Source organism: Zingiber officinale, chromosome 2B (genome assembly GCF_018446385.1).
Source record: "Zingiber officinale cultivar Zhangliang chromosome 2B, Zo_v1.1, whole genome shotgun sequence".
Classification (NCBI taxonomy): Eukaryota; Viridiplantae; Streptophyta; class Magnoliopsida; order Zingiberales; family Zingiberaceae; genus Zingiber; species Zingiber officinale.
Window position 1 is genome coordinate 95,716,978 of NC_055989.1, and position 21,305 is coordinate 95,738,282.

A 21,305-nucleotide genomic window follows, 5' to 3' on the forward strand; every position below is an offset into this window, starting at 1 on the left:
CATGCTTTCAAGATGACCTTCCATCCACGCATGATGGATGTGAGCGGACCATTCAGACTTTGGAGGACCTGCTGAGGTCGTGTGTTATGGATTTCGGAGGCAGTTGGGAGGACCATCTGCCGTTGGTAGAGTTTGCCTACAACAACAGCTTCCATTCGGCTATCCAGATGGCACCGTTTGAGGCGTTGTATGGTAGACCTTGTCGGACACCCGTCCTTTGGGATGAGGTTGGAGAGGCTCAGTGGTTGGGACCTCATAGAGTTCAGCAGGATGCAGAGTTGGTCCGTACTATCAGGCGGAGGATGTCAGAGGCGCAGGATCGTCAGAAGAGTTATGCTGATCGGAGACGCAGACCACTAGAGTTCTCTGTTGGCTACCATGTATTTCTACGAGTTTCACCCACGAAAGGGGTGAAGAGATTTGGCCTCAGAGGTAAGCTAGCTCCGCGGTACATTGGTCCTTTCGAGATCTTGGAGAGGATCGGAGCGGTAGCTTACCGATTGGCACTACCACCGTCCCTGTCAGGCATTCACGATGTATTTCAAGTATCGATGCTGAGGAGATACGTGCCTGATCCGACACATGTGCTGGCAGATATTCCAGTTCAGCCTGACATTACATATGAGGAGGTTCCGGTACGGATTCTCGACCGGAAAGAGCGTCAGTTACGGAACAAGACTATCCGACTGGTTAAAGTCGGATGGCAGCATCATTCGGACGAGGAGGCTACTTGGGAGCTCGAGGACACTATCCGAGCTCGATATCCCCATCTTTTCACTTAAGGTATGTGATTTAGTTTACCGTTCAGCATTTATACTTTATATCTGTTGTTAGTACTTGCTGATGGTAGATAACGAAATTTGGGGACCAAATTTTTATTAGTGGGGGAGAATGTAAAATACCGGAAATAGACGAATATTAATAAGGGAATTTTCCGGAATTTTTGGACATTTTTCGGGAATTTTTCGGAGCTCGTACGGACGAGTTGACGGGGATAAAAACGGGGTCCGGAAAAGCCTGTTTAGGCTACCCCATTTAAGTGAGGAAATGTTTATATATTTAATTCCTTTTCTTTTTCCTTATTTATATTTTTTTTCCCTCGTTACTGTGCCGAGCCCTAATCCGTTCCTTTCGTCTTCTCTCGCGCCCGACGCCGGCGGTTTCTTCTTCCCGAACGCCGGCAGCTGATTCCTTGCCGGAGCCCTAGCACCGCCGCCCGACCGCCTGCCCTAGCCACCCAACGCCGCCGACGCCCTTTTCTCGATTCCTCCTCTGGTCCGACGATCCATCGCCGAACACCCTCGCTCTCGGCCTCTTTTCTACCCATTGACGCCGGCCATCTCCTCACTTCTTCTCTGTCTCGGTGCCCTAGCCGCCGGCGACAACCCCGATCATCTTCCTCTCTGCCCACTGACGCCGGCCGTTCGTCCTCAGCAAAGCAGCGCCACACACCGCTGAGAGCCGACTCTCCTCTGTGCCCTAGGTTCTTTGCCGGCACGGTTTTGCTCGGGTATGTGCCCGATTTCTTTTTGCTCTGTACTGTTTTAAGGTATTTTAGGTTGGAGGACAGCAGTGTGTTGTTTGTTCTTGTTACCTTTCGTTGACACCTTTGATTTTGGGGTAGATCGTGAAGTCACAGATTGTATGAAGCTTCCGGCTGTGTGGAAGTTGCTGCCATCGCCAACCTAGGGTTTCCGACGACAAGATTTGGGTGGATTTCTAGCAGCTACTAAATTTCAGCGGCTGCCCTACCTGGCTGAGGATCGACGGGAGAAGTTTTGTGTGAATTGTTAGCTGATCATAGAGGAATTCTGTCATTGTTGATTTCTGCAGCAGCAACTCCTAGTTCCGGTCATTATCACCCCAAGGTAAGTGTCTCCGGTAGTGACTCAATAGTCGGGTATACGGATTTGGGTGAGCCTTGATGTTATTTCATTTCTATAATGGATGATAATAGTGATGTGGATTACGGTCTTACCCTAATTTAGTGTCAGAGCTTTTTATTTAGCTATTTATTTTGGATTTAGCTGAATAAAATATACGCATTAATTGGTACAGGATTTTGACGCGAGACGAGCATCTCGGTTATCGGATTGGACTTTCTATTATCGGAGGCGGGTACTTTTGACTTATTATCTTTGATATGCTTAGTAATTAAATTAACAAGATGCATTAATTGTGTTTCTTACTTGTTTTGGTTAATCACTGCCCAATACATGCTACCTATTGATTGATTGTTTGTTTACATCTTGTATGGATATGTACCTGATTCCACATGCTCATGGGTAGTGATATAACCATATTTTTACCATGTCAGGACCTAGGTTTGATACCTTATATGATCAGATACCTTGATATGATTCATTCGCTTTGGTGCACATTATGATATGTCCAGAGATTGGTTTAGTATATTACCATGTTTAGTGACATGCACCATTCGCATGATTGCATGCTGAGTGATTGATTGCTCCTTTATTGTCGAGCACTTTGCCGGTTTCATCATTGCTCCGTTGTGACGCTCATGGGTAGCGTGACACGCTGGTAGCACGCCGTTTGACTCTTTCGTGCTCCGTTGATCCGCCTGGGGTAGTGTGACGCAGCTGTAGCACGTTAGAGATTCCTCCCGTCATAGTGTACGTGAGATGAGAGCATTGCGCCCCCCATTTATGATTTGGGGTAGAGTACGTGTGTACTCCGACAAGATCCCGTCCACTCGATCACTCATCGGAGTAGTGTTCTCTGAGTGCACGGTTGTCACACCCTACCCACTCGGTCCCACCGTTGTTGTGAGTCGACTGACTGGCCATGACATTGGCATCATATGCATGATGCATTTATTGTTTGTGTTTGTGTTTGTTGCACTTATATGCTGCACATTGCTTGGATACCTTGTTTGACATGCATACAGGTCTTCTATACCTTTCGGACAGTTTGTCCTTATACCGGGTCCTGGTTAGTACAGATTCTCTCCTATCTTCTTCGGTTTGCATTTACCTTTATCTTTATTAGGAGACTGTACGCATGATTAGTGCTAGGTGTTATTTCTTTACTTTGCATATCAACTGTACCTGCTGAGTGTTGGACTCACCCCGCCTCCATTGTTGTTATTTTCAGGTTGATGCTGTCAGGAGGGAGTTCCAGTCGCTGGTCCCCACAGCACGTAGTGCTACTCCTCTGCTGGTTTTTGAGTTGTTGTTTTATTTTAGCTTTTCGCTATCAGACTTTGTTTTAGTTATGTTTTGGATTATTCTGCTTATGGATATTGTATGGATTTTATTATTGCGATGGATTTGGATTTTGGATTTTATTCTACTACATGCCTGCCTGGAGGGCAGAAGAGGTGAGTTCGTCGGATTTGAGCTTTACGAGTGTAGTGGAGTAGGGTGGATTTCGAGTCAGAGTATTATTTTGTCTGTTTAATTATCTTAACTGCGTGGTTGTGACAGCCAGAGGCTGAATAGATTATATATAACTGCGTGGTGATGTTTTATTTTGTTGTTGTTATTCCAGCCGCCTGTGGCTGAGGTATTTGTGAGATGTAGAAAAGTTTCAGATTGTCCACCGTACAGGGGAGATGCTGCCGAAATTTTCTCGGACAGGGACTCCTCTGGGGCGTGACAGTATCCGGCCACCACAAAAGCTCCAAGCAAGGAAGAGTTTCGGCCACCACAAAGAGGAAGAGAGGGAGAGCGGATGGCCGGCCACAACACCAAGGAAAAAGAGGGAGAAAATAATAGAAGTTGTGTGTCATGAAGTCACCCCAACCCCCTCTTTTATAATCCTTAACTTTGGTAAATTAGGAAATTTAATTACAATAAAATTTCCTTAACTTTCCTTGACATGAATTAATTAAGAAAAACTAAACAAAATTTCCTTAACATCCATGTCATGGCCGGCCACATCAATAAGAGCAAACAAGGCAATTTCAATCAACAATTTAAAATTCCTTATTTGTCTTCGGAAATTTTAAAAAATAAAATTTCCCTTTAAAATCCCTTCATGGTTGATAAAAAAAAATTTCTATAATTTAAATTTTTCAACATGTGAATAATTTAAGAAGAAAAATAAAATATCTTTCCAATCTACAAATAAGGAAAGAAATCTAATCTCTTTCTTTCATCTTTTGTAGATCCTTTTAAAGAGATATTTTAATTTTTAATCTCTCCAATAAATTATATCTTTCACATAAGAAAATTTTAAAATTAAAATTCTTTTAAATTTAATGGGGGCCGACCACCTAAGCTTGGGTTCAAGCTAGGGCGGGCCACCCATGAACCAAGGCTTGGCCGACCCTAGCTTGATCCACAAGCTAGCTTGGCCGACCCCCTACATCATGAGTATGAAGGTGGGTACAGGTGGGTATAGTACTCTATAAATAAGAGGCTATGATAGGGACCGAGAGGAGGAATTGGTTTTGGTCTCCCGATAAAATTAAGCATCCCGTGTTCGCCCCGAATACACAACTTTAATTTTATCAATAATAATTCATTCCACTAGAAAACTATTATTGAACTACCGCACCAATCCCAAATTACATTTTTGGGCTCCTTCTTATTATGAGTGTGTTAGTCTCCCTGTGTTTAAGATGTCGAATGTCCACTAATTAAGTGAGTTACTGACAACTCATTTAATTAATATCTTAGTCCAAGAATAGTACCACTCAACCTTATCGTCATGTCGGACTAAGTCCACCTGTAGAGTTTAACATGACAATCCTTATAAGCTCATCTTGGGGACATTATCAACCTAGATTACTAGGACACAATTTCCTTCTATAATCAACAACACACACTATAAGTGATATCATTTCCCAACTTATCGGGCTTATTGATTTATCGAACTAAATCTCACCCATTGATAAATTAAAGAAATAAATATCAAATATATGTGCTTGTTATTATATTAGGATTAAGAGCACACACTTCCATAATAACTGAGGTCTTTGTTCCTTTATAAAGTCAGTATAAAAGAAACGACCTCTAATGGTCCTACTCAATACACTCTAAGTGTACTAGTGTAATTATATAGTTAAGATAAACTAATTCCTAATTACACTACGACCTTCCAATGGTTTGTTCCTTTCCATTTTGATCGTGAGCCACTGTTTATAATTTATAAGGTACTGATAACATCATCTTCTGTATGTGACACCACATACTATGTTATCTACAATATAATTAAATTAATTGAACAACTACAAACAAATGTAGACAATTTGACCAAATATGATTCTTTATTCAAAATAAATGTTTACAAAATCTTAGACTTTCAGTATACATTCTAATATAATTTACATTTGAGTTAAACTTAGGTTTTCTAATTAGTCAATTAAATATGTCTTTCCATGATTGATTACCAGGTCAGGGTGAGGCTCTAGGCCTTCTTGGGTATGGGATCATCCACCCTTCCTAGACAGAATCGATCAAAGAAATATATATTTAATTTTCTTTTTGAAACTCCTAGATTTAACTAGCAAGTGTAAATTACGCCTAGATCCTTAAGCTATCCTAGTCTAAGCATGTATATTGCAAGGAAAATAAATAAACAAGCATCAATCAATTTTATCTATTTATTGAGATAGTTTTTCTATTAGCTCCCCTTGGATCATAGCCTCGATATGGTCTATCAAGGAAATGGATATGATCCTTGGGGATCCAATAGTGACCAGGTCCAACTTGATTAACCAAGTTTGACTTGGGGACCTATGCTTGAATTATGTTTCTATTATTTCTATTTACTAGAGATAGATATGATTTATACTTACTTTTGGTTTTGAATCCAAGTCCGGACTTGTTGTAAACGGCTCGCTCTTTTCTAAGAATCAGATCCAGATTCTTGGAACCCATGGTGAACCGTTCCAATGTGTCCTTGAGTTCTTTAATTTGAGTTTTCAAATTAGAATTTTCTTCCTCAAGTTGTTGGACTTGAGTTGAACTTCCAATTTGAACTTGCTTAGTTAAAGAACTCGAGTCAGTCGCTTCCTTAAGAGCTGTTACCTCCTTTTGGAGCGACTTGACCCGGATGTTGGATTTTGCCAATTTTTTTACCAAGTAAGGTACTAATTCTTGCAATTCATATAACTGAGTTTCGGCAAGTAGGGCACTTACCGTGAAGTTCGGTCCTTCGGAAACAGATGCGGATCCGTGGCTTCATTCAGACTTGGTGTCTAACTCACTCTTGGTTTCGTCAAGGTTTACTTGTACTGGCAACGCGAGGAAGCTTGTCGGTTCTTCTTCGTCGCACCCGGATTCATCTGATGACTCAGACCAAGTTGCTTGCAACGCCTTCTTCCTTCATTGTTTTCGATTTGGACAGTCTGGCTTGTAGTGCCCTTTCTGGTTACAGCCATAGCAAGTGACTCTAGTCTTGTCCTTTGTGTTCGTTTGAGTCACCTTTTTTGACTTGCATATCTTCCGTACGAATTTTATCAGTTCGGAAGTAACTTCGTCTTCGTCCTCTGTGTCTGATTCGTCTTTGGACTCTGGTTTGGTTTTGCACCTTGATGTCGGTTCGCGCGTTCTGCTAGTACCTGCAACAAAAGCTATACCCTTTTCGACTGGGCGTGCATTAATCTGCTCATGCAACTCGAATTGAGAAAACATTTCGTCTAATTTAATAGAAGAAAGATCCTTGGAAACCTTGTAAGCATCTACCATGGATGCCCACAAGGTATTCCTTGGAAAGGCATTTAAGGCATACCTTATGACTGTAGGTGCAGTGGAGGCCGGCAAGAGGGGGGGGGGGGGGGAGTTGCTTCTGAAAAATTAAAACTACCCTCCTCGAATCTTTCAACTCAAAAATAAAGTAACTATAATAAAATTAAGAGCAGAAATAAAAGGAGATAGAAATTTAACCTGGTTACAACCAAGAGGGTTGTTAATCCAGGGCAGTAAGAAAAGCGCAGTAGAAGATCTCCTTTGCTGAAGGCAGAGAAGTCTTTTACACACTTAAAACGCTCACTAGTTGCTAGAAAAGACTACAAAATTGATTGCTTGAGTTGTTATCTATTTCCTAGCTCCAGGGGCCTTTATATAGCTCTTGGAAAGTCTATCCCGAGGGTCCAAGGCGCCTCCAACAAGGTCCAAAGCGCCTCCAACGAGAGAGGGGATAAAACTTTATCCAAACAATTCAACGTTCATTTCTGCCGGGTCCGAGGCGCCTTCAACAGGGGTTGGAGGCACCCTCAAGCTAGAGGCGCCTCCAAGCCTGATGGAGGCACCTCCAAGCTGGCTGGCAGCATTTTCCAGCTTGAATGCTTCTTCGCTTCGTCTTCCGAAGTCTCGTTCTTTTGGGTGATTCCGACCAACCGAAATAGGGCTCACCCGAACCCAATTTCCGGCCTTCTCCTCGAGCAGGCTTCCGTCCGGCTTCTCGTCCCTCGAACGCCACGCACGTTCTTCTCATCCACCAGAGTACTCTTCCGCAGCTCTCTCGTCCTTCGGACGCACCGAGCCCGTCGGCTCCCTTCCCATGCCGTCCTTCTCGCTAGCTGCGTCTTCCGCTCGATTTCCTGCGCTCCTAAGCTCCTGCACACTCAGACACAGGGATCAAACAAAGCAGAACCTAACCAACTTGGTTGATCACTTCAAAACACCTATGGGGACCAACAATGAGGTCCCTGTTCTCCACCTTTTGGCAGATCGCATGAAGCCTATTGAGTAGGTCATGGATGCGTGCATGGAGTTGGCTGGCCATCTCACCTTCCTGTATTTTAATATTGTATAATTTATTGAAAATTAAGTCACGCTTACTTACTTTAGCATCGGAAGTGCCCTCGTGCAGCTCGATTAATTTGTTCCACAACTCTTTTGCACTTAAGAATGGTCCAACTCTATTGAGTTCTTCTTTTGAAAGGCCGCATTGTAGCATGCAGGTTGCTTTGACATCAACTTCCACCTTCTTCTTTATGCTAGCATCTCAGTTGATGCATAAGACGAGTTCTCCAGTGCCGTCGCGTGAAAGCTCGAGACCGGTCTGGATAATGATCCACATCTCGACTTGCGTCTTGAAGTGGTATTCCATCCGGTTCTTCCAATAGGCAAAGTCCTCGCCGGAGAAGAGTGGCGGGCGGACTGTGCTAAAGCCTTCTTGGAGGGCCATTTAAAAAGCCTGTACACAAAAAAAGAGAAAAACAACTGGTCCCAGGACTTGATCCTGGATTAGTAGTGCGGGAGAGGGATAAAGATAAGAAGTAACTAATTTTGGGAAAACATAATAATAAAATATTTAAAATATATTAAAATATATATATATATATATATAAATATTTCAAATTTTTTGAAAATGCGATATTTTGCTAATATAAACCAATGGTGAAAAATGGCAATGAATTTTTCGAAATTAATTTTGGAGGGAAAAAATGAAAGGCGTAAGGTTTTATTTTTACCCTATAAGAATGAGAAAGCGACGAAAAAAAATACTCGAATGGTAGTTGTACCAATTCAGAGCAACCCCGCTCTGATACCAATTGTTGGATCGAGACGCGCTAGAGGGGGGTGAATAGCGCTCGTGGCTTTCACAATTCATTTTCGAAAATCGTTCGAGTAAATGCAGTGGAAAAGAGTAACATACACACAAGACAAGACTCCAAGATTTACTTGGTTCGGAGCCTAGGGCAACTCCTACTCCAAGGCCTGCGATCATTGATCACTTTCGGTGGGAAACAACTATAATATCGCATATCTTTTACAAACAAATAAGTACAAGTATTAAACTTTAAAAGATTATACCGACAGATACAAAGATGAACGAAGTGGTCGTAGATTGTCGGAGTAGCAGAGTCTAGTCGAGGTTTTCATAGCAGTGTACAGGATCACAAGTTCTTCTGTTCGAGTTCGTTGATTCCCGACTACTTCTTGAGGCTCCTTTTTATAGGCTCTGTGATGCTGATCTAGATCCCCAAGTCTCGGGATCAGGATTGACCCGAGGCAGATCGGTCGACCGATCCCTGCGTTCGGTCGACTGATCAGGCGATCTCCTCCTATTCGACCCGCCAGATCCGCTCGCTCCTCTTCGATCTGGTCAAGTCTCATCCGAGATTTGGTTGACCGATAAACAGGTTCGGTCGACCGATAAGCTGCTCTGACTCAGTCTAGCCGGCCTGATCCAGTCGACGCCCAACCTTGGTTCTATCGACTGATCCTAAGGTCTGGTCGACCGATCCCCTTATCGAGTTGGTCGAATCTCTGAAAATTTGTTCTGCTGGCTTGGGGGTTCGGTCGACTGATCCCAAGGTTCGGTCGACCAATCCCAGTCAGTCTTAACCCTGCATAAAAATATTAGTTTCCTGCAAAAGAGAGTTAGAACACAAACGATAATATATAGAAATAAATTTGACAGTCTCCAGACTGTCCGGTTCTGACTTCGGATTTCCTCCCGAAAACCCCAAGTTGAACCGACGCCTACTGTTCCCTCTTCCGAGGAACACGTTCTCACCTACTCCACTCAAGAGACTTTACCTTTGCTCAGTGTCCGGTCCAATGCTTCCGGTCTTCATGCTGGACGTCCGGTCCACGACCCGTCCAGACTTCTACCCGGTTTGCGACACCAAGATTTCAACCTAGGGTTACCGCCCCTAGGATTTTTGCCTGAAGCTCCGACCCGCTAAGACTTTACTCATAGGGTTACCACCCCTATGACCTAGGGTTAACACCCCCTTGGGTTTTCCACCTACCTAACCGCAGTTAGGACTTTCCTGAAACACTCAATCAGACATATCAGATAATAAATAAACTTAACTTTGAATCCTTTGTCATTATCAAAATTTGGGTTCGATCATCGGATGCTTCCCGCACCAACACTAGTAATCTAGGTTGATAATGTCCCCAAGAGGAGCTCATAAGGATTGTCATATTAAACCCTACAAGTGGACTTAGTCCGACATGACTGTTGGGATCTTAGATGGCTAGAGGGGGGTGAATAGCCTCTTTGAAAAACACTAAACAGAAATTTCTTCAAGAACTTTGTTAGCACAGCACAGCGGAAATAGAAAAACTAAAACGAAAGAAAACAAACACACAGCAGACACAAGGATATACGAGGTTCGGGGATAACTTGCCCCTACTCCTCGGCGTGTCCATAAGGAGGACGACTCCTTGATCTTTCGGTAGATCACACCCCGGACAAGATCCGGCTAAAGATGTCTCCTTCTCGGTGGAGCAACCTCTCAACAAAGTCTCAGATGATTATAGATTTAAGCACAAGACTTACAGTGGCTGAGAAAAATATTAAGATGAGCTTACAGCCACGCGGAGAAGAGAACAGAGCAAGAGCGCACAATCAACCTTCTCAGCAAAAAGCTCACAGCTTCGCCAACTTGCTTTCTTGAAGGCTTGATCACAAAAGACAGAGAATTCAGAAAATCACACTTTCTGAACTCCTCTTCTTCCTTCTTATGTCTCTCTGCTTCACTGGCTCGAATCGCCGCCGTCTGCAGAATCGCTGCTGCCAGCCAGGCGTAGCCAATCACACCTCCTCCTCTTCTGATTCTCTGGACCCATGCCAATGAAAATCACTGGCGTCTCTGGATACGAATCAATAGCTAGAGGTCAAACTGAGCAGCCCAATCGTAATCAGATTTCGTCAGTGAACGTTGATGCCTCAAATGCATCTGTTGCAGCAAGTTACAGTGAAAAGGATACTTGTCTCCTTCTCTTAATGAAGCTTAATTTGAATCCAGACATGAGAATGTGACCTGCAACCTGCAAGCTAGAAAGACTCACAGCGAATGGTTAAAAACAGATAGGTGAATACAAATACGGCAATCAGAAAAAGTGCATGCAAAAATCCGGGGCTCTGAATCGAAACCAGAATCTCGCCGATCGGTCCGCGGACCGATCAGAACTAATCTGATCGGTCCCGGACCGATCAGCCCCTCTTGCAGAAGCTCCCGATCGGTCCGCGGACCGATCGTATTAACTGATCGGTCCCGCATCGATCAGCGCCGCCGTCCCGTGCTTAAAGTCCTCGATCGGTCTCCGCATCGATCAAGAAAATCTCGATGAGCTATCGATGATTTCGATCGGTCCGCATCGATCAAAATCATGCGGCTATCGACGATTTCGATCGGTCCGCACCGATCGGTAAACGCTCAAGAGCCATCGACACCTCGATCGGCCGCACCGATCAGGTATAGAGCCACCGGATCGGTCCGCACCGATCCAGCCTTGACTCATCCGGCCGAGCCCTCTCGACCTAGTCCGGAGAAAGCTCCCTAGCCCTCTCCGACTTCATCCGGTCCAGAGAACGAGCTACCAACCCTTTCTCGACTCCGCATGCCAAGTTTCCTTCTTGGACTTTTCAACACCGGATGTCCGATCACCCTTGATCCATCTGGATTTTCCCTGCCGGCTTCACTCACCGTGACTTGCACCTAGCTTCACTCACTAGGGTTTTCACCTGGCTTCACTCACCAGGACTTGCACCTAGCTTCACTCACTAGGGTTTTCACCTGGCTTCACTCACCAGGACTTTCCAACTGCTTCAATCAGGTCAACCTAGTCAACCTGGATTAGTAATTAATCTGAGTTAATTGTCTGATACAAACTTAAATCAGTGTCAACAGCAAAACAACATCCATGTATCAACAATCTCCCCCTTTTTGTTGTTTGACAACACGATTTAAGTTTAGATCAGAAATGCTCATATACCCATAATTTTAGGGAAATCAGGATCCTCCCCCTAAGACGGATACACCACCAAGTCAAGGACGGGAATCAAGATCCTTCCCGTTATCCTCTCCCCTAAAATCTTTAGATCATACATTTCTAAACTTAGGTATCCTCTCCCCCTTTGTCAAACACCGAAAAGGTGCAAATGAGGTGACAAAAACTAAAAAGGCTCCCCCTTAATCCATACTGCCTTCTTTTAACTGACCTAGAGTTCCCTATAAGGTCACAATACGACAGTAAGAAAGACAAAATATACAATCAAATCATGGCATAGGAACAGCATATTAAAAAAAACATAGAAAATGAAGCATAATAAGGAGCAAGCAAATGTAAAACCGAGTAGCATAAATATATGAGTAGCATCAGAAGTGCAAACATCCAGATCAGACTAACAAATAACATCCAAAATACATACAGACAAGGTGACACACAAACTATATCAATCAACGTCCTCAACATAAGGAGCATCATCATCATCGGCAGGAAGGGTGAAATCCTGAGGCGGCACGCTGGAGGATGGATAGCCTGGGTAAGACTGCGGAGGCGGGTAGCGTGCCATCCATCCGAGTAGCAACTGCTGTGTCACCACCTGATGACTGCGCATATCATCGAAGCGCTGGTCAATATGCCCGCGCAGGTCATCGTAGCGCTGGTCAATCCGTATGCGTAGTCCATCGAACTCAGCAGCCACCATCTCCTCGTGACGATCAAATCGGCTCTCCAACTCAGCGATCTGCCAGCGCAGGTCTGGATCCGCCTCGCCAATGTCAGCAGGAGGAGCAGCTGCAGCCTGTCGTGGTAACTCACCTAAAGCTCTCCCATCCTTCCACTGAACATCCCCATTTCGCCCTATGATTCCAGACTTGGAAAATGCCCGTTTCCCAAGTCGGCAATCCTGCCTGACCATTTTGATTATTCTACCCTTAGAGACATCAACCTGAAGGGTCTCAAGCCAATCAGTAATTATATGCCCATAAGGCATATAAATAGTGAAGCCGCTAGGCTGAGAATATGATACGATCGAGGAGTAGATGTTCGACATGATATCAAAATCGAGACGCCGACGCAAACCATAAAGAATAAGACAATGATATGATCGGATCTCAGATAATGGTTTAGATGTGATAGGTAGAAGGCAGTTCGTGACAATTTTAAAAAGAATGTAATCTTGAGGAGATAATCTCAAGGCTGCAAAAGTAGGGAAGTCAGCATCTAGCTCATCTAGCCCTTGTCTAGGCTGTCTGAAGAAGTACTCATATATATCGTCAGATGAGATATCAAACGGTGGAAGTAACTGATCTGGTAAGTCAGGAAATATCGAAAAGACATCACCGGAACACCTCCGACAATCGAGATACTCAAAGAAAGATGAGATACTGAAATCAAGAGTCCGCTTAGCAACTCTTGTTTTAAAACCTTGATCATTAGTCTCATGAAGGTTATTATAGAACTCAGAGACCAAGTCATAGTTGATATCCCATTCCAAGTAGACTAGTGAATCGAGTTTGTAGTATGCTATGATTTCGGACACTTGTGGGCAAAATTCGTCCATGAATTTTCTATCCACGGACCTACAAGGAAGTAATTTGAATGTCCTTTGTTGAAAAGCTTGCTCAGACTGACGGTTTGGGAATCTACTGGAACTAGCTGGTTGGGGTCAAGAGGGAGCAGCAGAAGCTTTGGATTTATCTTTGGACTTGGAAGTACCCTCTCCTACTGGTTTCTTCCTAAGGGGAAACAATGGGGTAAGATGGGGCAATGAGTGAGCACCGGAGCCACCAACAAATAAGAACCGAGACAAACACAACAACAGAAGATGAGAAATGAAAACACAATGCCAAGTTCTATAGAGGTAGGAGTTACCTTGGAGCCATGGAACTCTCGGCTAGGGCTTCCGAGGGCTGGAGCTTCAGCGTGCAAGGAGAAGAGAAAGGGTGGGTTGGTGGGAAGAGTCGGCTAGGGTTCGCGTGAATGAGGGAAAGAAAGGATCGGGAGGTTTTAAGGGTTAAGATGGGTGTACAGTGAAGAAATGATCGGACGGTTGTCCGATCGTATATCTGAAGCCCCGATCGGTCACCGCATCGATCAGGAACCTCCGACCGTCAGACCGATCGAAGGTGATCGAGTATCCCGAAGCCCCGATCGGTCACCGCATCGATCAGGAACTTCCGATCGGTCCGTAGACCGATCGGAGATCGAACAAGAAGCCCCATCAGTCACTGAATAACCGAACCGATCGGTCTATGGACCGATCGAGAGCCTTCGCGATCCAGTATCTCCTGATCGGTCCTCGGACCGATCGGTGAGTCAACAGAAATCTGATCGGTCCCTGGACCGATCAGATTACAGACAGAAAGGTTGGGAAGTTTTTGGATCGGTCTGTCGACCGATCCATCTTCTCCTGATCGGGCTGTAGCCCGATCAGTGTCTGATATTGAAATTTTCAGTGATTTCAGTAACCGAAATCCTTAGATATGTTTGATAGTTCGTAGAAGTTTCTCCAGTAAAACTTTCAAAATTAATATCTAGAACCCTGAGAATCTACAAGCATAACTATGTCCTAACGATGGGCTCTTATGGTGTGAATTTGTTTATAATTTGAGACTTTCAAATTCGACTACAAACACTGAGATTTCAGACAAGTTTCAAGTTTGTCAAAATAGACAACTTGTCCTAATTTGCAATTAAGGCATGAAAGCTGAAATTCTTGATTCTTGTTATGTTTAGTTTCAAGTTTGTCAAAATATATCCAAATTATTATTATTTCCTTTAATAACCTATCGTTTTATCAATCAAAAGTCATCACATGAACCAAACAACAATATCAATCAACACATCAACCATCAACCATCAACCATGATTAGAAAAATTTCTAGGCAAAAGTCCAACCAAGATTCCTTGGTTGGAATATATGAGTAAGATCTAGGAGCCAAATACACATGAATTATGTAATGGCCTTCCCCATACTCCATTAATGTCTCTTCAACCTAATTATTCAAGGGATGCATGATACATTTTGAATAATTAGGTTGATCCTAGCATCTCACCCCATTTCTAGCAAACAAAAATATTTTGTTAAACCTTATAGTTTGTGTGAGATGTTCCCAAGTTGCCCAAATTATTGTCCCAATTACTCTTGTCATTTTAATAGTCCTTATTGATCATGGTGAAGTTCTAATGACCTAAAGAGCCAAACACATTCCCAACTCCCTCCTTAAATGACTAAATTCATTCTCCGGAAGGGTTTGGTGAAAATGTCGGCTAGGTTTGACTTTGACTCCACATATGTGAGCACAATGTCTCCCCTAGCTACGTGATCTCTTATGAAGTGATGACGCACTTCAATGTGCTTGGTCCTTGAATGATGGACTGGATTTTTAGTTAGGTTGATCGTGCTAATGTTGTCACATAGCACTTGTACACCCTTATAAGAAAGTCCATAATCCTCTAGGGTGTGTATCATCCACAACAACTGTGATACACTCTCTCCCATGGCAATATATTCGGCCTCGGTCGTGGAGAGAGCAACACAATGTTGCTTCCGACTTGACCAACTAACTAATGATGAACCTAAGAATTGGCAACCCCCACTAGTGCTTTTCCGATCCAATTTGCACCCAGCATAGTCGGAGTCGGTATAGCCTATCAAGTCAAAAGACTCTGTACGAGGGTACCATAGACCTACTCGAATTGTGCCCTTAAGGTATCTCAATATTCTCTTAACTGCAATTAAATGAGATTCCTTGGCACAGACTTGATATCTAGCGCACATGCCCACAGCAAAAAGTATGTCTGGTCGACTAGCTGTGAGATATAGAAGACTACCAATCATGCTTCTATATTACGTTAGATCAATTGGTTTTCCACTCTCATCATTGTCAAGGCGAGTGCTTGTCGCCATTGGAGTGGACACTTCCTTAGAGTCACTCATATTGAATTTTCTAAGCATCTCTTGAGTGTATTTTGCCTGATGGACATAAATTCCATCTCGAGTTTGTTTGATTTCAAGTCCAAGGAAGAATGTCAATTCTCCTACTAGACTCATCTCACTTTCCATGTGAGAAATAAATTCATTCAAATAGCCCTTGTTATTTGAGCCACAAATTATGTCATCGACATATACTTGGGCTACAAAAATGTTTTCACCATCTCTACGCAGAAATAGTGTTGGGTCTATTTGGCCTCTTACGAAACCCTTTTCTAGTAAATATGTTGACAACCTTTCGTACCAAGCTCGTGGTGCTTGTTTAAGCCCATAAAGTGCTTTCTTGAGCTTGTACACGTGGTTTGGAGCTTCGGTATTCACAAACCCCGGTGGTTGTTCAACATAGACCTCTTCTTTAATGAAACCATTTAAGAAGGCAGATTTAACATCCATTTGATAGAGTTTGAAACCTCTATGTGCAGCAAAAGCTAGCATCAAACGAATGGACTCTAATCGTGCCACGGGAGCATAAGTCTCATCATAATCGAGACCTTCGACTTGACTATAGCCCTTGGCTACAAGTCTTGCCTTGTTTCTTACAACTTCTCCCTTTTGATTTAACTTATTTTTGAAGACCCATTTAGTTCCAATAATGGTGGTCTTTTTCGGTCTAGGAACCAAGTCCCACACTTGGCTCCTTTCAAATTGACCTAATTCGTCTTGCATAGCTATGATCCAATCAGGATCGTGCAATGCCTCATCAACTAATTTTGGTTCAATCTCTGAAATCAATGCGACTTCATTAGACTCATTTCTGAAGAATGATCTAGTCCTAACCCCTTGTTGGATGTCTCCCACAATTTGGTCTTGGGGATGACTAGTGGTTATCCTAGATTGTCTTGGTGTTGGTGGTGCCTCATGAATGGTCTCACTAGGCACAGGCAAGGACTCAATATCAGGCAAAGGATCAAATTGAGTTCTTTGTTGCCTTTGCTCATCAACATCAGAGTCAACTTCGACTCGTTCTTCATTTTGATCATTCAAACTTAGATTTCTAAGTTCAAATTGAATTTCTCCTACATCCCTTGGTTGATCATTTAAGTTAGGGATTTCTTCAAAGGCTACATCAGAGGACTCTTCAATCAATTTGGTCCTATTGTTGTAGACTCGATAGGCTTTGCTGGTAAGAGAATACCCGACTAGTATCCCCTCATCAGCCTTGGCCGAAAATTTTCCAAGATGGTCCTTGGTATTTAAAATAAACACCTTACAACCAAACACCCTAAGATGTTTAATTGTAGGTGGTTTCCCAAACCAAAGTTCATGGGGAGTCTTTCCTAAAAACCTATGTATCAGGATTCGGTTTTGCACATAGCAAGCTGTATTCACAGCTTCAGCCCACAAGTAACTCGGTAGTGAGTACTCATTGAGCATGCTTCGTGCAGCCTCTTGTAAGACTCGGTTCTTTCTCTCCACAACCCCATTTTGCTGTGGGGTCCTTGGAGTTGAGAACTCATGTCTATACCCTTTTTCTTGACAAAATTCTAAAAACCTATGGTTTTGAAATTCACCACCATGATCACTTCTAATGGTTTTAATTGTTGTTGATTTTTCATTTTCAGTTCTTCTACAAAAGGAAATAAAAATATCTATAGTTTGGTCCTTATGTTTCAAAAAGAAAGTCCATGTGTATCTAGTAAAATCATCAACGATTACCAAGCAATATCTACTTCCATTCAATGATATTACACTACTGCAATCAAATAGGCCCATGTGCAATAAATCTAAAGCAGTAGATGTACTTACAATGTTTTTACCTTTATGAACACCTTTTGTTTGCTTACCCTTTTGACATGCATCACATAGTTTGGTCTTGTGGTACTTGATGCTGGGTAAGTCTCGCACTAATCCTTGGTTGGCCAACTTCCGGATGTTCTTCATATTGACATATGCCAACCTTCTATGCCATAGCCAAGACTCTTCTTCTTTTGACATGAAACACTTAATCAAAGCATTAGTAGCACTTTTAAACGATACTTGATAAATATTATCAACCCTTGTGCCTACTAGTACCGTGTCAAATGTGTCAATGTGTTTAACCAAACATTGACTTGAATGAAATTCAATTGTGTAACCCGTATCACACAATTGACTGACACTTAGGAGATTAAAAGTCATCCCCTTGACTAGAAGAACATTCTTGATGTGGAGACATTCGGATATATGAATGTCTCCAACCCCTATAACCTTAAGACTACCATTATTGCCAAAAGACACATTACCTCTATTTTTATTTTGTATGGTAGAGAATAGTGACTTGTCCCCGGTCATGTGCTTGGAGCATCCACTATCAACAAACCAAGTTGATAGACGCTCCCCCTTTACCAATGCCTACAAGACACGAAAGATAGATGTTTTAGGTACCCAAATCTTGGGACCTAATGCATCTACAATGAAAGACTTAGGCACCCATGCCTTTGTTACCTTCTTCCTAGTCTCATGAACCCTAGAAACATGCGATCTATGAAATTGGGTTCTTGACACTAAAGAAATAAAACTAGACTCCTTAGGTTGGTATCCTAATCCAGCCTTGTTGTAGACCGCCCTTTGGGCATTTAGAATCATGTCTAAGGTCTTAGAGCTGGTTGAGAATTTCTCAAGCATTTTCTTGAGCTTCTCAATTTCACCCTTCAAGGTTTTGTTTTCATCCTCTAGGGCCTCTTGATAAAGGTCATCGACCTCATCTTCCCTAAGGGCCCTTAATTTCTCTATTTCATCTTTTAGCAGTTTAGTTTCTGTTTTTGATTTTTTAAGGGAAGTAGACAAATGTGCAATTGTTTTATAACACTTTTCTAAATGGGGAGAGGTTACCTCTTCATCATCCGAAGATGATGAAGTCGCGGCTGAAGAGCTTGAGTCCTCACTCTCGGACTCGGACTCCTCTCTTGCCATGAGGGCTAACTGCCGTGTACTCTTCTCCCTCTTCTCTTCCTCAGATGAACTTGAAGAAGACTCATCCCATGTAGCTTTTAGAGCCTTCTTCTTCTTGACTCTTTCCTCCTTCTTTTTGGCTCGTTCCTCCTTCCTTTTTAATTTCGGACACTCGCTTCGATAGTGTCCCTCTTTGCTGCACTCATAACATGTAACATTAGTTTTGTCAATATTTTGTTCACTAGGTTTACCTTTCCCTTTGTATCTTCTGCTCCTTCTCATGATTCTTCTCACGAAGTTGGCCATCTCGCTTGATGATGATTCACCTTCATCATCGGACTCGAAGGAGGATGAAGATGAAACAATTTCTTTCTCCTTCTTCTTTTCTTTCTTCTTTCTTCCCTCCTTGCTCTTTTCTTCTGCAACCAAAGCAATACCTTTCTCTTTTTGCCCTTTGTTAGCAAGTTCATGTAATTCCATTTCACAAAAAAATTCATCTAACTTAACAATGGAAAGATCCTTGGATACCTTGTAGGCATCCACCATAGATGACCACAAGGCATTCCTAGGAAAAGCTTTTAGAGCATACCTTACGAGGTCACAGTTTTCTACTCGTTCATCCACCGAATGGAGACCATTGATGATCTCCTTGAACCTTCCATGTATCTCACTTACAGTTTCATTTTCCTTCATGACAAGGTTCTGTAGTTGGTTTAGGAACAAATCCCTCTTGGCGATCCGAGAGTCTCGAGTCCCTTCTTGGAGCTCGATGAGCTTGTTCCATAGATCCTTCGCACTTGTGAAAGGACCAACCTTGACAAGTTGATCCTTGGCTATCCCACATTGCAAAGTGACAACCGCCTTGGCATCGGCTTGTCCCTTGCGAGTTTGCTCGGTTGACCATCTCGATGAGTCAAGTTCCTTACCTTCTTCATCCTTTGGAGGTGAGAATCCCTCCTTGACGGAGAACCACATGGAGATATCGGTCTTGAGGTAATACTCCATGCGGCTCTTCCAATACTGGAAATCTGCTCCATCGAAGAAAGGTGGTCTGTTGGTGCTGAATCCTTCCTTCATGGCCATCGTTTAGCTCTTTGGGTTGTTAAGCCGTAATGAAGAGCACCAGGCTCTGATACCACTTGTTGGGATCTTAGATAGCTAGAGGGGGGTGAATAGCCTCTTTGAAAAACACTAAACAGAAATTTCTTCAAGAACTTTGTTAGCACAGCACAGCGGAAATAGAAAAACTAAAACGAAAGAAAACAAACACACAGCAGACACAAGGATATACGAGGTTCGGGGATAACTTGCCCCTACTCCTCGGCGTGTCCGTAAGGAGGATGACTCCTTGATCTTTCGGTAGATCACACCCCGGACAAGATCCGGCTAAAGATGTCTCCTTCTCGGTGGAGCAACCTCTCAACAAAGTCTCAGATGATTATAGATTTAAGCACAAGACTTACAGTGGTGGCTGAGAAAAATATTAAGATGAGCTTACAGCCACGCGGAGAAGAGAGCGCACAATCAACCTTCTCAGCAAAGAGCTCACAGCTTCACCAACTTGCTTTCTCGAAGGCTTGATCACAAAAGACAGAGAATTCAGAATTCCCTTTCTGAACTCCTCTTCTTCCTTCTTATGTCTCTCTGCTTCACTGGCTCGAATCACCGCCGTCTGCAGAATCGCTGCTGCCAGCCAGGCGTAGCCAATCACACCTCCTCCTCTTCTGATTCTCTGAACCCATGCCAATGGAAATCACTGGCGTCTCTGGATACGAACCAATAGCTAGAGGTCAAACTGAGCAGCCCAATCGTAATCAGATTTTGTCAGAGAACGTTGATGCCTCAAATGCATCTGTTGCAGCAAATTACAGTGAAAAGGGTACTTGTTTCCTTCTCTTAATGAAGCTTAATTTGAATCCAAACATGAGAATGTGACCTGCAACCTGCAAGCTAGAAAGACTCACAGCAAATGGTTAAAAACAGATAGGTGAATACAAATACGGCAATCAGAAAAAGTGCATGCAAAGCAAACAATACCGTGGGTCGGTCTGCAGACCGAACCACGCTTTCTGGATCATCTCTGATCGGTCTGGAGATCGATCAGGAACTAATCTGATCGGTCCCCAGACCGATCAGCCGCTCTTCCGAAGCTCCCGATCGGTCCGCGGACCGATCAGTATTAATCTGATCGGTCCCGCATCGATCAGCGCCGCCGTGCTTAAAGCCTCGATCGGTCTCCGCATCGATCAGAAAATCTCGATGAGCTATCGATTGATTTCGATCGGTCCGCACCGATCGGTAAGAACATGGGCTCGATCGATTTCGATCGGTCCCGCATCGACCGTCGAAACGCTCGAGCCATCGACACCTGATCGGTCGGCGGCACCGATCAGTATAAGAACCGGATCGGTCCGCACGATCCAGCTTTCTGACTCCCCGGTCGAGCCCTCTCGACCTAGTCCGGAGAAATGAGCTCCCTAGCCCTCTCCGACTTCATCTGGTCCTAGAGAACGAGCTACCGAACCCTTTCTGACTCCGCATGCCAAGTTTCCTTCTTGGACTTTTCAACACCAGATGTCCGATCACCCTTGATCCATCTGGATTTTCCCTTGCCCGGCTTCACTCACCAGGACTTGCACCTAGCTTCACTCACTAGGGTTTTCACCTGGCTTCACTCACCAGGACTTGCACCTAGCTTCACTCACTAGGGTTTTCACCTGGCTTCACTCACCAAGACTTTCCAACTGCTTCAATCAGGTCAACCTAGTCAACCTGGATTA